The sequence below is a fragment of the Capricornis sumatraensis genome, chromosome 1, assembly GCF_032405125.1.
Source record: "Capricornis sumatraensis isolate serow.1 chromosome 1, serow.2, whole genome shotgun sequence".
Lineage (NCBI taxonomy): Eukaryota > Metazoa > Chordata > Mammalia > Artiodactyla > Bovidae > Capricornis > Capricornis sumatraensis.
The window spans coordinates 189938580-189957431 of NC_091069.1; positions in this window are offsets into that span (position 1 = coordinate 189938580).

Genomic DNA, 18852 nt, shown 5'->3' on the forward strand with positions numbered 1-18852 from the left:
ATATTGAGTGCAGCACTTTCACAGCATCACCTTTTAGGATTTGAAATAGCTCAACTGGAATTCCATCACCTCCACTAGCTTTGTTCATAGTGATACTTCCTAAGGCCCACTTGACTTCACATTCCAGGATGTCTGGCTCTAGATGAGTGATCAGACCACCGTGATTATCTGGGTCATGAAGATCTTTTTTTGTACAGTTCTCCTGTGTATTCTTGCCACTTCTTAATATCTTCTACTTCTGTTAGGTCCCTACCATTTCTGTCTTTTATTGAGCCATCTTTGCATGAAATGTTCCCTTGGTATCTCTAATTTTCTTGAAGAGATCTCTAGTCTTTCCCATTCTATTGTTTTCCTCTATTTCTTTGCCCTGATCATTGAGGAATGCTTTCTTATCTCTTCTTGGTATTCTTTGGAGCTCTGCATTCAAATGGATACATCTTTCCTTTTCTCCTTTGCTTTTCGCTTCTCTTCTTTTCACAGCTATTTGTAAGGCCTCCTCAGACATCGTTGTTAATATTATAGTAATTGTAACACTAACAATGGCACTCCACTCCAGTACTCTTGCCTGGAAAATCCCATGGATGGAGAAGCTTGGTAGGCTGAAGTCCATGGGGTCGCTAAGAGTCGGACACGACTGAGCGACTTCACTTTCACTTTTCACTTTCATGCATTGGAGAAGGAAATGGCAACCCACTCCAGTGTTCTTGCCTGGAGAATCCCAGGGACGGGGGAGCCTGGTGGGCTGTCGTCTATGGGGTCGCACAAAGTCGGACACGACTGAAGCGACTTAGCAGCAGCAGCAGCAGCAACACTAACTAGAGGGTCTCAGAACATCTCTGGATATTTCAATATATGCTACTATTCCTTAGTTTTGGAGGTAATCTTACTGCCATTGTTTTCATTCTAGACAGAAAGGAAATTCCCTTAAACACCTAAGGGGAGAGAGCAGGTTATAACTGTCACGAACAGCCTTAGTAATAAAAGGAAAGGAAACACACACGCACACGCAACCTCAAACCAAGAACACAGGTCCTTGCCAAGGATCCTGGTTACAAAACGCAGTTGCATTCTTCGAAAATGAATGGAATGACTCTGGTCCCAGTCGACGTCTAGCGGTGTTCTGGGAAGACATAGCCCTGGTCTCGGGGACACTCCCAGTGCATGTGCCAGAATAAATCCAGTCTGCTGCTAGAGAAGTTCCAGATGAATGGGACTGATGGCCATGGAAATTTATGCTGATAAATCCTGGGGAGTATTCTCTCTTCTCTCAGCAGAACTTCTTCATTTAGATAGTTTTGGGGCTTAGAGTTTAAATATTAGTGTTTTTGTTCTGCTTTGACAATTTGAATGAAATTTCTTCACTAGTGAGTCTAATAGGGACTTTATTCAGATTATGAAACACATTTTTGGTGAATTACAGACTTAGAAAACAAAATTAAAACTAGATTAATTAACTTGTTCTAAATTTGGCTTTTCCCTAGCTGTCCACTAGACGGCGAGATGGGACCACTCTAATCCCACTAGTTCAGAAGCGGCTCTTCCTACTATAGGATTAAAGTGAAACATGTATAATATCATATAAGAAACAAGTCGCCAGTCCAGGTTCGATGCAGGATACAGGATGCTTGGGGCTGGTGCACTGGGATGACCCAGAGGGATGGTACAGGGAGGGAGGTGGGAGGGGGGTTCAGGATGGGGATCACGTGTACACCTGTGGTGGATTCACGTTGATGTATGGCAAAACCAGTACAATATTGTAAACTAATTAGCTTCCAATTAAAATAAATAAATTTAAATTTAAAAATTAATTAATTTTAAAAAAGGATTAAAATGAGGAAACTATTTTTGTTTTGGTTTCATCTAAAACTTTTCTTTTCCGTTCAGAATAGATGCACAACTTTTTAAGGGCCCTTTCTAGCACTAAGTGAGTGCTAAATGGAGGTATACTGTTTCCTGGTCTAAAGGCCTGAACCCCAGGTGTTCTCCTTTTATCTCTGAGGTACCAGTAGTGAAAGCTTACCCTAAATCGGGTGCTGTGCTAAGAGCTTCATCTTACTCATTCCTCACAGAGAGACAAGAAAGTGTCATTTTCATTTTTTCACTTATAGACATTTTGTAGGTAAGTGCTTTGAGGTAAAAATTTCAAATGTGACTACCTCAACCAGGCGAAGAATCTGACTGAGAGAGTGAATGTAGGGAAGAGACCTCTTTTCAGTGCTCAGGTTTTCACTCCTGGCTATGACATCTAAAGGGACAGAGCTATGTATTTTTGCACAAAGAGGCAGGAAACATCTGGATAAATGAATTAGCACAAAGCTTGACCCAGAAATGAAAAGCAGGAGCTATGGGACAGAGGGGGCTGTGATTACAATTACCAGAAGCAAAGGGGTGCCTTCCTCTCCAGCCTGATTAAAAACCCAAGTAAGTCCATATTGTGTCCTTTATTCAGCATCTACAGGTGCCAGGCATGACGCCACATGCCTTATGACTGAATGCTCATTTACTCCTCACAGTTACCCTTTAATGCAAGTGTGCAGGTGGAAAGAAGCACAAGGCAATTCTACTGTCATCAAGATTATTTTCTCAGTCTTCTCTCTGCAGTCAACATTCAGCTCAGGGAAGTGGTGACTAAAGTAGAAATATAATGGTCCTTCCCTTGCAGTGAAAATACTTCCATTGCTAAGTTACAGAAACTAGTCTCAGACAAGAAAAACAGTTTTTTCAGCCTGAGTATTCAAACTTTGGAGTTTTCTGGTGACCAGTCAGCATCTAAACAGAATTTGAAAACATTTCTACAGCATTGGATTCAATAGAGAAAAACCTTTGAAACATGGAGAGAAATCAACCTCATTCAGGTTGAGATTCACATAGACTATCTTTGTAAAAGTGTTTTCTCCTGTGATTTAGCTAAACTAAGAACTGGTTGAGTTTGCCCAGCTGGGAGGAAAATCAAGACTCAGAAAGGAATTTTCTCTAGGTGTTTTATTTACGAATTCATCCATTCAAGTTCAACTACTTCCTATTACAAAACCAGGTTAAATTTGGACTTTATAATTTTAAGGCCTAAGTCACATCATGGCATTTCTCTTCTCAAAACCCTCTAATGCCTCGGTGTGCTCAGTTGCTTAGTTGTGTCCAATTATTTGCAGTACCATGGACTGTAACCTGCCAGGCTCCTCTGCCCTCCAGGCTCCTCTGTCCATGGAATTTTACAGGCAGGAATACTGGAGTGGGTTGCCATTTCCTGCTCCAGGGGATCTTCCTGTCCCACGGATTGAATCCCCATTTCTTGCATCTCCTGCTTTGGGTGTGTGTGCTCTCTTCTGTCTGACTCTTTGCAACTCCGTGGATTGTAGCCCACCAGCTTCCTCTCCATGGGATTTCCTAGGCAAGAATACTGGAGTGGGTTGCCATTTCCTCCTTCAGGGAGTATTTCTGACCTATGGATCTTCCCCGCCCAGGGATCGAACCCGCGACTCCTGCATTGCCAGGCATATTCTTTACCATTGAGGCACTAAGGAAGCCCAAAATGTCAAACAAACTTGGCTCACACAAGGATCAGGCTTGAACCTGCGACCTTGACGTTATTAGCACTGCACTCTAACCAACTAAGTTAACTGGCCAGGATCTCCTACATTGGCAGGCAGATTCTTTACCACTAGCACCACGTAGCAAGCCCCTTTAATGCCTCACCGCATCCCTATAACCAAAGTTCTCCTAAAACCTTATGTAGTTTGGTTCCGCATTATCATATTTCTCTCTCTAACTTCATCTGGTGTCTTCCTTTCTATTTTAATACATCAATTCTACAGCTAAGAAGAGATTCCTCTCTGAATTTCCCCGACCTCTTTCAGTTTTCTCCATCAGGAGTCAGCAAGTACAACAAATACATTTGGGTGGACCAAATGCCCATTTTTGTACAGCCAACAAGAATGGTGTTTACATTTTTAAATGGTTCAAAAAAGCCTCCAGAAAACTGTTTCATGACATGAATATTATATGAAGTTCAAATTCTGGCATTGGTGAATAAAATTTTATTGGAACATAGCTGAGGCCATTTCAAGGGATCCCCAACACGTATTCTGAGCACAGAGGAGCCCTAGATATAGGAATTGTAGAAAAAAAAAGGCTTTGCTAAGCCACATGTTTCCTTGTAACCTAGTGGTCAGTCACCTGTTTTCTCCAAGAGAATTTTGATGTGATCTCTCTATATATGTATTATATATGTATGTAAATAAGTATATAGATTATATTTAGTATAAAGAAGAACTATTAATGTTCATAATTTTACTATTAATAATCGTAGCAGGGTACCACTTTGGAGATTTTGGCATACTTACTTCTAGTCTTTTATATATAAATTTACACATATATAATTACTTCTAAGCTTAGCTGTGAATTTTATTTTTAAAATATTTATTATTTATTTGTTAATTTGACTACCTTGGGTCTTTGTTGCAGCATGCAGGATCTTTGACCTTCACTGTGTGTGGCTCAAGTGTTCTTTTGGTTGTGTTGTGACATGGGATCTCCTAGTTGTGGACTGTGGGATCTAGTTCCCTGATCAGGGATTGCACCAGGGCGCCCTGCATTGTGAGCATGGAATCTTAGCCACTGAACCAGCAGGGAAGTCCCTAAATTTTCATTAAATACTTTTATCTAGAAGAAAATAATAATTCTCACTCTCCTAGATATCCTCACTTCAAAATTACCTTTAAAATATCACTTTTAGCATAAATTATAGGATATAGATTTATTTTTGAAAATTTAGGTAGTAAAATTAAATAAGGAAAAATGAAATTGCCATCAGTCTCCTCACCCATAGACAAGCACCAGTAATATTTAGTCACACATAAACATTCATATTTAATATCCAGTATCTCAAACCTCCTTCTAGGTTTCCTGGGTCTACCTCCAAAACTTCAGTAGATGCCAAACTCAGCAGACCCTGTATTAGGAGCTATGTTGAAAATCAGAAAGTAGAATGCCAAGTAAATCTACTTGGCAAAAAACCTCTAGCCAATGGTAAAATGACCGAAAACATGTTCAAATTTGTCTGTCTCTCCTGAGTAAGAGGGAGAGACTTCATGACACAGATAGCCCAGAGGTTTCTCCAAAAATATACAGTCTACTGTACATGCTGTTTTTACAGCTTGCTTTCCCCACTCAGCAATATATCATGAACAGCTCCCCACTTAATGTTATCTTAATTCTTCTAAAAAGTGTTTTTTAATAGCTGTGGAATATTCCATTCTAAAGATAAAAACATACTTGGTTTAGTCCCCTCTACTAATGAACATTCAGGTTGTTTGTAAACTTTAATCTATTCTAATAATCATAAGCATCTTTGGGCATTATTTCCAATAATATAAATGTGGACTTGCTTGGTTCCACTGTATGCAGACAGTAAGGAGTTGATGCATGTTTCCAAGATTCCTTAGAGCAAGGTTAAATCCTCACTTTAGCCTACCTACGTTATTATCATTTTACAAAAAATCCTTTGTCTGTTGAACAAACAAAGCAATTCTATCTCATTGATGTTATAACTTGAAGCTAGTTGATAACTAAGGAGATTGAACATATCTTCATATGCTTATTAGTCATTTCCACTTCTTTTGTGAACTGCCTATGTCCTTTGTCTTTTAATTATTAATGTGCAAGTGCTCATTTTACATCAAGGATACTAACCTTTTGTAATACGCGTGCATAATCAGTTGCTTCAGTCATGTCCGACTCTTTGTGACCCCATGGTCTGCAACCTGCCAGGCTCCTCTGTCTATGGGATTCTCCAGGAGAGAATACTGGAGTGGGTTGCCATGCCCTCCTCCAGGAGATCTTCCCGACCCAGTGATCAAACCCATGTCTCCTGTGGCTCCTGAACTGCAGGGAGATTCTTTACCACTGAGCCTCTGGGTGTATATGCTGTGACTATTTCCCTCAGCTTCCATTTGTCTTGTAATTTTTTTTAATGGCATACTCTATCATTATTTCTCCTTGTTTTATTCTTAGAAACTGCCCCCTCCTCCATACCAACACACACACAACAAGATTCCATGAGGCAAATAGCCCAACAGTCTGTATTTCTAATCACTATGCCCTATAGCCCTCCACAGAAGGTACAGACTTAGCTATTGCATCAACATTGCTTCTATGGGAAAGCCCAAGACCTTCAATACCAGGTGTACCAGACCCAGGGGGTGAAACCCCCATGTAAGGCCTGCTCCCTCCTCACCGAACCCAGCATTAGGACTTCTGAAGGTACGATGGCAGTAAAGATGGGGCTGTCAGAGGAGCACAAGGCCCTAAGTGAATGCCGTACCAAACATGCTCATAGATGCCCCTCATGGAGGGAAACAGAGGGTCACCTTCCTCACTCCCAGGCTGGTGAGACGGCTCCAGGTATGAAACAACAGCTGCAGGCTATGTGATGGAAGCTTCCTGGGGGTCAGGCCTGAGCCAGCTCTGACTGCGTCACTCACTGGCTCCTCGCTGAACCTGTGCAGGTGGGTCTAGTGTCCTCCCTTTATTAGACGAGGAAACCAAGGCCTGAGAGGCCCAGTCACTCCACACTGGCAGCAGCAGCGCCAGTGCAACCGAGGCTGGGCCTACTGGTGCCCAGCTGAGAGAGGAACTTGTCCCGAGGGCCAATTGGCGAGCTCAACAGCCCCAAGCCTCAGTTTCTTCACACTCCAGAATCCTGGCACATCTGACTGTGGGGATTAAGTAAGGCTAGGTCCTCTACTATCCCTCCTCACTCTACGATCATTCTATAGATATATTTCTGTTTTTAAAAAATTGATGATGTGGTTTTTGGTCTAATCACACCTTGCTTCTCATTTCTCACAAGAAAAGAAGCAAAGGTCATAGGCCTTTCAGTTACTGTGTGACTGCATGCACAGTTAGGATGGCAAGGAGAAGGAATCGGGGTGGGCTAGAGAGGTCCTGGAGGTGAGATCTGAACTGTCCTCTCCTCTCTAAGAAGTGAGGACTTGCAGCAAGACAGGAGGGTGGCCCAGGAAGGAGGAAACAGGAGCAGGGGCTAGGAGTCCTGGCTACACACAGGGCCCTGTGGGAACCAGGCTGCTGGGGCAGGGTCTGGGTGGGGAGCGTGGGAGGCAGGGGGAGCCCAAATGCAGGAGATGGCCATTGTGCCAGGCGGTGGTGGGACCCAGGGAAAGGTGCAGGAGTCTGAGTTGGCCAACAGGGCAGGGAATGTCAGGAGCCTGTTTCATTCAGCACAGAATAGGTCCTGAGGCTTCAGACTTACAAAAACAGGCTCTTAGTTTCACATCCTTCTTCTGCTTGATTAGGTGTTCCATTATTGCTTAATAAATTCCCAGACTTTAATACTGTAAATAGTAACAACATGAAACACTATGGATCCATACAATGACTGTGTTGAAATCATTGTGTTTTTTTAAAAATTAATTTATTTTAATTGGAGGCTAATTACTTTACAATATTTTATATTACTTTGCCAACAAAGGTCCATCTAGTCAAGGCTATGGTTTTTCCAGTAGTCATGTTTGGATGTGAGAGCTGGACTGTGAAGAAAGCTGAGCGCCAAAGAATTGATGCTTTTGAACTGTGGTGTTGGAGAGGACTCTTGAGAGTCCCTTGGACTGCAAGGAGATCCAACCAGTCCATTCTAAAGGAGATCAGTCCTGGGTGTTCTTTGGAAGGAATGATGCTAAAGCTGAAACTCCAGTACTTTGGCTACCTCATGCAAAGAGTTGACTCATTGGAAAAGATTCTGATGCTGGGAGGGATTGCGGGCAAGAGGAAAAGGGGACAACAGAGGATGAGATTACTGGATGGCATCACCGACTTGATGGACCTAAGTTTGAGTAAACTCCGGGAGTTGGTGAAGGAAAGGGAGGCCTGGCATGCTGCAATTCATGGGGTCGCAAAGAGTTGGACATGACTGAGCGACTGAAATGAACTGAACTGAACTGAACTGAGTGGGTTTTTGCCATACATTGACATGAATCAGCTATGGGTGTACATGTGTTTCTCATTCTGAACCCCCTTCCCACCTCCCTCCCCATCCCATCCCTCAGGGTCCCCAAGGTGCCCAGCCCTGAGCACCTTGTCTCATGCATCGAACCTGGACTGGCAATCTGTTTCAGACTTTTTAAAGCATTAATTTAGCAGTCTGATGAAATAGACTCTCTCCTGGTTTTAAGGAAGTTTTAACACTTGAGAATTTTGCTCAGTGGCCAAACTTCCATCTGCTCCTTCGTCTCTCCTGTGTCTGTTTCTGGTCTCTGTGATCACTTGATTTGTCTTCTATTTCTAACATTTTCTTTTTTCCATAAGAACTATTTCAATTGCTTTATGGGAGTAGGTAGAACACAAGTAAATTATTACTGAAATTTCCCTAGATATATGGTCTTCAATGTCTCATTATACAGAATAATGAAAAAAATAGGCCTTCATACATAAAACCTTTTGGACACAGAATCTGAAGTCCTTTGTACACCCAACTTATTAAACCTAATTCAAGTTAACAATCCCTGCGTTTGTAGGTATAGCATTTTAAGGATTAAAAATGTGGGAATTTTTTTTGGTTAATGTGCATTATTTTATTTGAGCTACTAAATTCCTGACAGTGAGCTCTTTTTGTTTTTTTTTTTTCATCTCAAATACCTGGTACGGTACCTATGGTGTAGGTAGGTTTCCAACAAACTCTTACTGAAAGAATGAATGAATGAAGTCAGGAATGACAATTCTGTGAACAGAAATATGTACTAATCATTATTCTGTTTCACTGAGGAAGAAGCAGTGTTGTGCTGGAGTCGTGATGACACAGGCTGGGACCCGGGACCCATTACTACAGTGCTTGCACCTGAACAGACATCTCTGTGCAACAGAACACAAACTGTATGGGACTAAAAACGACTGCACGCACATGCGGCTGGGGCAAATTATGAACAATAGATACAAAGAAGGCCAAAACCCAATTGTCACTTCCGAGGTGACAGGAGCAAGGGTACTATGTATGATCCCTGCACACGCAGTGTGGCCAACAGTGTGGGAAGACCACTCAAGCCACCTCTCTGCTGAATCCACTTATCTGCCCCTACTCTCACCTCATTTAAGGAAACAGCTCATCCCCCTGCCGCCCACCACACTCAGGGAGTGAGCAAGAGTACCTCTTGTTTTTGTTCCCTCCTGCTGCAGCACAAATCCCAATAAAGCCTTGCCCAAATTCCTTCTCTGACCTCTAGTCAATTTATACTGATTACAGAGACCAAGGACCCTGGTTGCTAACAATGGCACTTATTTCTTCCATTAAGTGACTTCACCTTGGCAGCTTGATACTGGCCACGGTGGGAGTATTTACACCAAGAAAGTCAGCAAAGACTAAGTCAGTAGCCCCTTCCCCTCCATCCTTTGAGAGCCAGTTTTAAAATATTTGCCAACACACCATTGAAATCAGGATTCTGACTAGTTAAGTGATTTGATTGAAGTTAACGTGCTGGCTGAGAAGTCGAATCCAGGCTCCTGGCTCTAAGACCAGAGGCTGTTAGGGAAATTGACGAGTCAAGGACGAAAGAGCAGCCAGTTTCTGACTCTGCAGCACAGCTCCACAAGTGACAGAAACTGTATCTCCAGGACGTGGAACACAGCAGGCCCTTTTATAGCAATGGTGATAGACAAAGCATGAAGACCTAAGTTCCTTAAAGTACCATATAAAGTACCATAATGCTCTACAATCCTTATACCACCAGTTCCCTTAGTAAAGACTCAGGGCTTGTCTTTGCCTATTTGTTCATTTGGCATTTCACTGCCTTTATTTTTCCATGTCAGTGAATAGAAACCTACCCTGTATGTATCTTATGAAGAGAGTAATGGTTTATGTAGGTGTGGATTTTGTGGCTGGACATAGTTGGCAGGTCTCAAGTACCCAATAGTGAGAAATGGTGACTAACCCAAGTTTCTGCTCGGTCCCACCTCCATGCTAAGTTGGAATTTAAAGTCTTTGAACTAAGGCTGAATCAAGAACTGATTCTCTAAATATATTCTTTGTGGAGGGATACCCCAAGTATCTTTGCCCATGATGTGAGCTAAAGTTTCAAAGCTTATGTTACAGTCACAAAACATGAGAAGACAGCTATTCAGTAGTTCCACCCCCCACCACCCCGCCACCGCCCCTGGCCCATGGAGGAGATGAACAAATTGGAAGCCCTCAAATTTGAATTGATAAGTGATATAACAACTGGGAGAACACATAATTTTCCACACATAAAATGAGGGTGATAAATTCATACTTTAGATTGTTCCCTTCCTTCTTAGGCAGATAGGATAAGCTATTACCATGAACTGGAAACATTTATATCATTAACAAGATTAATGAAACATTTATACCATTAACAGTAAGCATATATGCTTCTCAGCATTACTTGCTACAATGTGTTTCCTGAGAAAAATCTACGAAGTTGAAATTATAAGCTTTCCAATAAGTTTTGGGTGATTTGTGACTTCTGGTAACATGTTCATTTGGCTCCTGTACTGGTTTTAGCAGGGGCAAATTTGTTTAATGAGGAATAGATCACCAGAAGAAGCTAATGGGGGGAAAAACCTTAGAATATAGGAATCCATGTAGTATTAATAATTTACAGGTAATTTTATCTTTCTTTTTCCATCCCTGGACAAGGGCCAAGAATTGTCCTACCATGAAACTTGAAAGACTAAAAGTAGAAGGTAGAAAGTAGTAAAACTGATTTTTACTGTGGCTTCCAAGAGGACCGTTTTAAGTTCATAGCTTTTAAACCTGCCACTTTAATCTTTAATACTGATGATTCATCAGATATTTTGAATATCTGATGATTCATCGGATATTTTGAATATCAGATTGATTTTTTCATGAAAACGACAGTTCTTTTTTCTAATTCATATGAAACTTTCCAAACTAGAATAAGAGGCCTATAATTTGAGAGTGTTTCCATAGAGATGATATACAGCCATTCAGAAGGGCAGCTTTCATTAGAGTCCTTTATTTCCCCAAGGAGGAACCTGGCATCACAGTGGAATGATTAAATGACTTAGTGTTTTCTTGACAGTCATATAATATCTCTTGATTCCAGTCCCCTTGTCTTCCCTTTGGATTACATTAGTGCCTTTATGGAATTTGGGGTCTGTTTTCGTTTGGGCCACGATCACAGTACAGTAGGAGAATACTTTGGATCCCTCTAGTGGTCGCTTTTTCAAATTGCAGTTCTCCGCTTAAAGATTTATGGAATTTAGTGGGTTACCATCAAAACAAAAAATTTTTAAGTGAAAATATGTATTGCATTAGTAAATGTAAATGTTTCTTGGTGAAACTTTGTTTCTTTTAGGCATATATTAATTCAGAGTCAAGATCACTTTCCAGTCAGCAATGTTTAGCACCAGTGGGCTGCCTACAGCAGGATGGGATTAGGGTGAGGGCAGTGAGGCAGGGCTAAGTAAGTGTGGAGCTGGAGCCTGTCTCTGTTTTAACACTTTGATGTTTTGTTCACCATGGATTTTTTGCGTTGTTTTTGATTTTTTAAAAAGTCCTTCTTTAAAATATTAGTTAGATTAGAATGAGTGGAGGCCAGTCACACTGCACTGAGCTCTCTGCCCACAGCTGGATGTCGCCATGTGTGGTGGTGCTCTCTGCCTGGTGCGTTGTTTCTCCAGCAGCCCAGAAGGTGTTTAGAGAAGATGGGAATGACCCAAGGTCTGGGGTTGCTGGGGTGGAAGGACAGGAACGAGGCAGAAGAGGGCAAAGGTGCCAGGTGACCCTGCATCTGAGACAGGGAGGTGGGTAGAAGAGTCAGGAGAGGGCTGGATGGGCCAGGGGTGTTAGGGGGCAGGTAGGGGGTGGGCAGAGGATTCCAGATGAATGTTTAGAGGTTGTGGTTGAAGAGGGAGTGGACCAGACTTTGAAATTTCAGAAGAAATGCAGTTCTAAGTGAAGCCACATAAATGACTTTTCCTGCTGATAAGTTGTCTTCAGTGTGTGGGAGGGAGTGTGAACAAACATCTACACCATAAATCAAGGGCTCCTTGGACTTCTGAGTGTCACATGTCTACTAGGTAGGATATAGAAATACAGTTTCTCCAAGATTGGATGTTGTTAATGTATTACAATGATGGTCAGAAATAGTGGTTAAGAAACAAATAGATGGATACAAAATATGCACATTTTATAATTCAAACCCACTGGCTTTCTCTAGTTAACACTACTCCGGTCTAGATTTAGTGCTGCTGCTTTTCCTGGAAGATGCCTTCCCCAAGCCCACCCACATCCAACCTTGAGAGCCCCTCGGGCTCCCAGCACAGCTCTCACTGCTTGCTCCAGGTCTGTCTTCCCACTTGAGCTCCATGACAGGCCTTGTCTGCCCTGCCTTCCAACTGTTTCCCTTGACCTTTGTTGCCCCATCTTAACTTTCTGATGAACCAGCCCTTTAAATTAGTTCCTCTTGTTTTGACTTGTCCCTCTTCTTCCCCTGAGTTGACTGTTCCTCCAGGCCTTTGCTCAGCTCTCCCTCCTCCAGAGTTAACCTGTGTTCATAGCCGCCATCGTCTTTACCATCAGGGTGTCCACCCGACCTCCAGTGCTGTCTGCCTCCAGACTCAGACCACCTGCTTTCTTTCCAACACCTCTGTCAACACAGCCTAAAAGCTAGCCTGTTCCCTCCTCACTCCTGACTCACGAAACCAGTTTTCTCACTTTTGTTAGTAATGCTTTGTCAACAGGAATAATCAGCAATCTATAATAGGAATAGAAAGGAGTTTTATTTGAGCAAAGGAAAGTTTGAGTTTTAATTTTAGTTTTAATTGAGCAAAAATTAGTTTTATTTGAGAATTGTGTTTCTCAAGCCATTCCTCTGATGGGGAATCATCAGGAAAGACAGACTCCTAAATTTAAGATTGCAGCGGTCAGACACAGCGGGCCTAATCACACTGATACTCATCCACTCTTACTCACGCTTTGTGATTCCAGTTCACTTCCCTGACTACTTGAACCCCCACCCACTGCCCCTCCCTGCTCCCTCATTCTCTCTTTAAAAGCACCCTGTCACCTCTGCACAAATCAAGGTGGAGCTCAGCTCATCCCTTTTGTTATTATTGTTATTGAATAAAACCTGTGTCCATGGCTTTAACTAAAACCTGGCTTTATTTTTGACACCTGAAACAAAAGATTGCTCCTCCTTCTGAGACTATCTAAGTCCTGTTGATCCTCAAGCACTTCTGAAATTCTATGATCCATTCAACCCTCTCTGAGTTCTGATCCTCAGGACACCCCTACTGGGCCTGCTATCGGTGGTGCCCAAGCTAACCCTGACCCACCTGTACCTTACAGGGATGTGTTGGGTTTTTTCCTGTGATTTTGTCTTGACTCCAATTACTTGTGTCCAATATTTGAGGGTGACCACTATTGGTTTGTTATTTTCCTTTGTGTCTAGTATAAGTACTTACATAGAAAGTACTCAAATACTTACAGGATGAATTGAAATACTGGAAATTGCCATAGTTTAACTACAGACTAAAATGCAGTCAGTCTTTGTCATCTTAATTACAATTTTAACCAATATAGTTGGTTCTGCCTATATATTATGGTCACAAACGTAGACTCAACAAAGAAATGAGTTATCAGCAGGTGTGAGGTAGAATAAATGAGAGGTGACTGTAGGTAAACTACTTTTGTCCAGAAAAGGTTAAAGGACTCCCTTGTATATTTTTGAACAGTTGTGAGTTTCCCAGAGTTGGGGTGGGGTCTACCATGTTTCCTCAAATTCCTTTACAAATTTCCTCTTCTTTATCCTTCTGATGACTGTCCCCTATTTAAAAAGAGGATATAAATTTGTCTCCAGTCCAAACACAGATAAACCCAAGTTATGTTCCAGATATTTGGATATTTTCATCTATTCTCTATTTTCTTTTCTGTTTCCTTTTTTCATCAGTCTCTGAAGTCACATGTAATTTTTATACCCCCTCAGTAACAGTACATTGACATTCATCCCCAATTTGCAGATTAAACCACCAAATCAGCGTGTAGGGAGGGGCGCCTGAGGTCACATGATAACCAGGTAGCCCTAAACCAGGTAACCCTGGAGTTTCCAACCTGCTGATTGGTCACCTAGCCGCATTTCGGGCGCAAAGGAAGCTGCTCCCACAGCATTCTCTTGTGGAGAGTCACTGAGCTCACACTCACTGTTGGGATCTCTTTGTTTCCTGTAAGCTCAGCATTTTCTTTTTCCAGGTCAGGCAGGCCTGTGGGCCTCCCTCCAGTTCCCTCCCCTGCAGTTTGAATAGGAAGCTAGAGGATGTACCCTAGAGAAGATTTAGGACCATGTGAACAGGAAGGGCGGGCCTTGATTGTCTGTTGGTGGTTTCCAGCAGCAAAGCCTGGCCTGGGGAAATGTCATTTAGTTGTAACAAGTGAATTCAGATCGTGGTGTTTTTTGGGGGTGGCAAATTATACTTAGAGACTGATCCTGTCTTAATCAGTAGTTTAATTAACACGCGCTCACGACGGGATTTATAATTTCACCAGACAATGGCATATAGGATAACAACTCTTAATAAGCCAATAAAAAAAGAAACACTCCTAACAAATGAAAGATTAATTACACTATTGTTGCAGGCAAAGTGGAATGACGAAATCCAAATTCAGTTGAGGTATACCTTTTCTCTGAGGTTAGTTCTCAAGAGAGTGGGCTTAACCAATTAAGAGCTGAGGCCCAGCTACCTGTGAACCTAAAGTGAAAAGTCCCAAGTTGCTATAGCAGGTTGGAGAGAATGAGGGCGGGGGTATTAGAGGCAAGATGATCTTGACTGGGCACTTCAAGCTTTCCCCACTACAGTTAAGAGTGGCCTTTACCATCTCAGGAGTCAAAACCCCAAGGTCTTGATGAAATAAAATTATTTTAAGCCAGGACAAGAAAAAACAATTCAAACATAAAATTCTCTCCCTGCCTCTTTCTGCTATTAGCTCCTTCCTTTTCATGTGCGTTGGCAACTGCATTGTACATTAACCAGATCTCCTTAGAAGACACAAGAATGCCTGCTTTACCAAAAAGACCAATTTTCTCGTGGTGCCAGCAAGGTAACTCCTTAGGATAAAATATTCCTTTTTTTAAAAAAATCCTGTAAGGAGTCACGATCACCCACTATTCCCCTTGTATGTGCAGATGTGGAATATGTAAACTGTCAATTTGTTACTTTGATTAAAAAATAAAATAAAAAACCCTTTGTTTTGAAAAGTGTGCAACTGTACTTTCACACACTTGAAACAAGTGTGCTTTCACACAGGTGAAACAAGTCAGTTCTTAGAGTTTTATGAAAGACTGTGTCCTCAAGTCATCTTAGATAAAATTTTCTACTGCTTTTTAGATCAACTCTTAGCTAATTTTTTGTCGACAGTCTTCAGAGAACTGGATCAGCAAAGGTTAGCTTTGCCTAAATCAGAACTTTCAGATTTTCCAGACACAATCTGGGTATTTATAGCACAAATGTCCTCTCATCTTAGCTACTTCTTCATGTGTTTATGCTAATAACCCCTCAGTTCAGCCCCTCTGCTGAAAGGCAATACTGAAGAATGTTCAATCTGCTGCACAACTGCACTCATCTCACACACTAGCAAAGTAAAGTTCAAAATTCTCCAAGCCAGGCTTCAACAGTACTTGAACTGTGAACTTCCAGATGTTCAAGTTGGATTTAGAAAAGGCAGAGGAGCCAGAGATCAAATTGCCATCTTTTGGATCATCGAAAAAGCACAAGAGTTCCAGAAAAACATCTACTTCTGCTTTATTGACAACACCAAAGCCTTTGACTCTGTGGATCACAACAAACTATGGAAAATTCTTAAAGAGATGGGAATACCAGACTACCTGACCTGCCTCCTGAGAAATCTGTATGAAGGTCAAGAAGCAACAGTTAGCACTGGACATGGAACAACAGACTGGTTTCAAATTGGGAAAGGAGTATATCAAGGTTGTGTATTGTCACCCTGCTTATTTAACTTATATGCAGAGTACATCGCGCGAAATGCCAGGCTGGATGAAGCACGAACTGGAATCAAGGTTGCCAGGAGAAATATCAATAACCTCAGATATGCAGATGACACCACCCTTATGGCAGAAAGTAAAGAAGAACTAAAGAGCCTCTTGATGGAAAAGAAAGAGGAGAGTGGAAAAGTTGGCTTAAAACTTAACACTCAGCAAACTAAGATCATGGCATCTGGTCCCATAGTTCACGACAAATAGATGGGGAAATAATGGAAACAGTGACAGAATTTATTTTTCTGGGCTCCAAAATCATTGCAGATGGTGACTGCAGCCATGAAATTAAAAGATGCTTACTCCTTGGAGGAAAAGCTATGACCAACATAGACAGCATATTAAAAAGCAGAGACATTACTTTGCCAACAAAGGTCTGTCTAGTCAAAGCTATGGTTTTTCCAGTAGTCATGTATGGATGTGAGAGTTGGACTATAAAGAAAGCTGAGAGCCAAAGAGTTGATGCTTTTGAACTGTGTTGTTGGAGAAGACTCTTCAGAGTCCCTTGGACTGCAAGGAGATCTAACCAGTGCATCCTAAAGGAAATCAGTCCTGAATATTCATTGGAAGGACTGATGCTGATGCTGAAACTCCAGTGCTTTGGCCACCTGATGGGAAGAATTGACTCATTTGAAAAGACCCTAATGCTGGGAAAGTTTGAAGGTGGGAGGAGAAGGGGACGACAGAGGATGAGATGGTTGGATGGCATCACCGACTCAATGGACATGAGTTTGAGTAAGTTCCGGGAGTTGGTGATGGACGGGGAAGCCTGGTGTGCTCCAGGCCATGGGGTCGCAATGAGTTGGACATGACTGAGTGACTGAACTGAACTGAACTGAGCCCCTATCCAGCTGATCTCTGTGTGCTCCTTAACCCACAGGTGAGATGATGACACCCTGACACGGTTGATTTCATTCTTAATGTGGAAACTTTACATTTAAAAGCAACTTATTTTTTGTTTGTTTGTCTTTGTCATAAACAAGTGGGTTCAAATAATGTAGGTAATAGACAAGTGGGTTTGAAATCATGTCAAATCAACATACAACTCATGAGAGGAGGAGGCCTTTGCTTTGGGTTGGGAAAGGCTGCCTGGTGACTATATTCACCTTAGCAGAGTTGGGTGCTCTTTCATCATGAAGAGCTGAGTACTATAAAAGAGGAGTCTACTTTTCCTAGGTCTTCCCTTCATTACATCAACACTGTCAATGGCATTGTTATGGTTTATGAAAACAGTGGCCAAACAACTGAAGTTGCTATAGATGGGAAGGTTTGGTTTTAGAACTTCAACTACATCGAACTGAGGAGAATGACCAACTGTTCTGATTTGCCCAGAACTGTTGTGTTAGCACTGAAAGTCCTGCATCTCTGGAAACCAGTACACAAATAGTCCCAGTTTTAGGCAATAAATGCTGAAGGTTGGGGGGAACATATAAATCCTTGTGGCAGCTGCCCAAATAGCTGAAAGTTACACTATTCTTAGCATCAAATAGATATGGCATAGATGATCTGTCTTCCAGAGTTAGGGTTGCTTTCCTGCTGTTGTTGTTCTTGCAAGCTGATGTTGACAGTCGTGATTTGCAGTTTGTAATGATCGATTATCTACTTGTGTATTATTCTAAGTGATGCACCTGAAGTGTACAACTTAAGTGTATTTTGAGTGCCAGTGTTAGTGGTTTTCTTTGGCTTGGACTGTAGATTGACTACTGTGCTTTGTGTTGAGATAGTACTAGTTTAATTTTGACACTATAACTATTTTGACAGTATTTGCCAAGAGTTCAAATAATGATCATGACAACCATACCAAAGCTGGCATGATGTAAGCATCACTGTAAAAGAAGGCTAAAGGACCGTGTTATTTTAAATGACAGATGGATGAACCAAAACAGTCCATTCTACATAATAGATGGACAAAGATTTGGGATTGGGCTTTGCTATGATTTGAACGCTTGTATCGTCCCCAAATTCGTATGTTGAAGTCCTATACCAAATGTGATGGTATTAGTAGCTGGGGCCTTTGGGAGGTGATTAGGTCCTGAGGGTGGAACCCTCATGAATGGGATTAGTGCCCTTATAGAAGAGGCCCAAGAGAACTCTCTTTCCCTTTCTACTATGTGAGGATGCAATGAGAAGTCTTCAATCAGGAACGGGGTCCTCACTTGACCATGCTGGCACCCTGATCTCAGACTTCCAGCCTCCAGAAATAAATTTGTTTTTTTTTTAACATGTCTGTGTGTTTTGTTATAGCAGTCCCAACAGATTAAGGCAGGCATGTGAAGAATCAGATGTGAAATCATTTATGGATACTGGAAAAAAAAACATCATCTGATTTCTTGGAAGTGCCTAGAAGTGAAGTATTGTGAGTAGAATTTTGACAGTAGAGGTAAAAAGTTTCCCTTAGAAGATCCCAGAATAGACCTACATAAATATAGTCAATTATATTGATCCAATCTTTGACAAAGGTGCAAAGGAAATGCAATGGAGAAAAGACAGTCTTTTCTAAAAATGGTGCTGAAACAATTTGATATCACATGGAAAGAAATAAACCTAGACCTTATATTTTCAAAAAAATTAACTAAAAATGGATTTACAGAACTAAGTATTAAACATAAAACTATAAAACACCTAGAAAAGAACACAGGAAAAAATTTTGCTGACTTCGGGTTTGGTGATAACTTTTAGATGGAGGAAAGCTATTGACTTTGGACTTTATCCCAGGTAGAAAGGAAAGCTATTTACTAATTTAAATTTTTATGAGCTCACCCTGGAGGCCAAGTAGTACATGCATTGGATAAAGTTAAGACCGAGGGCAGGGAGACAA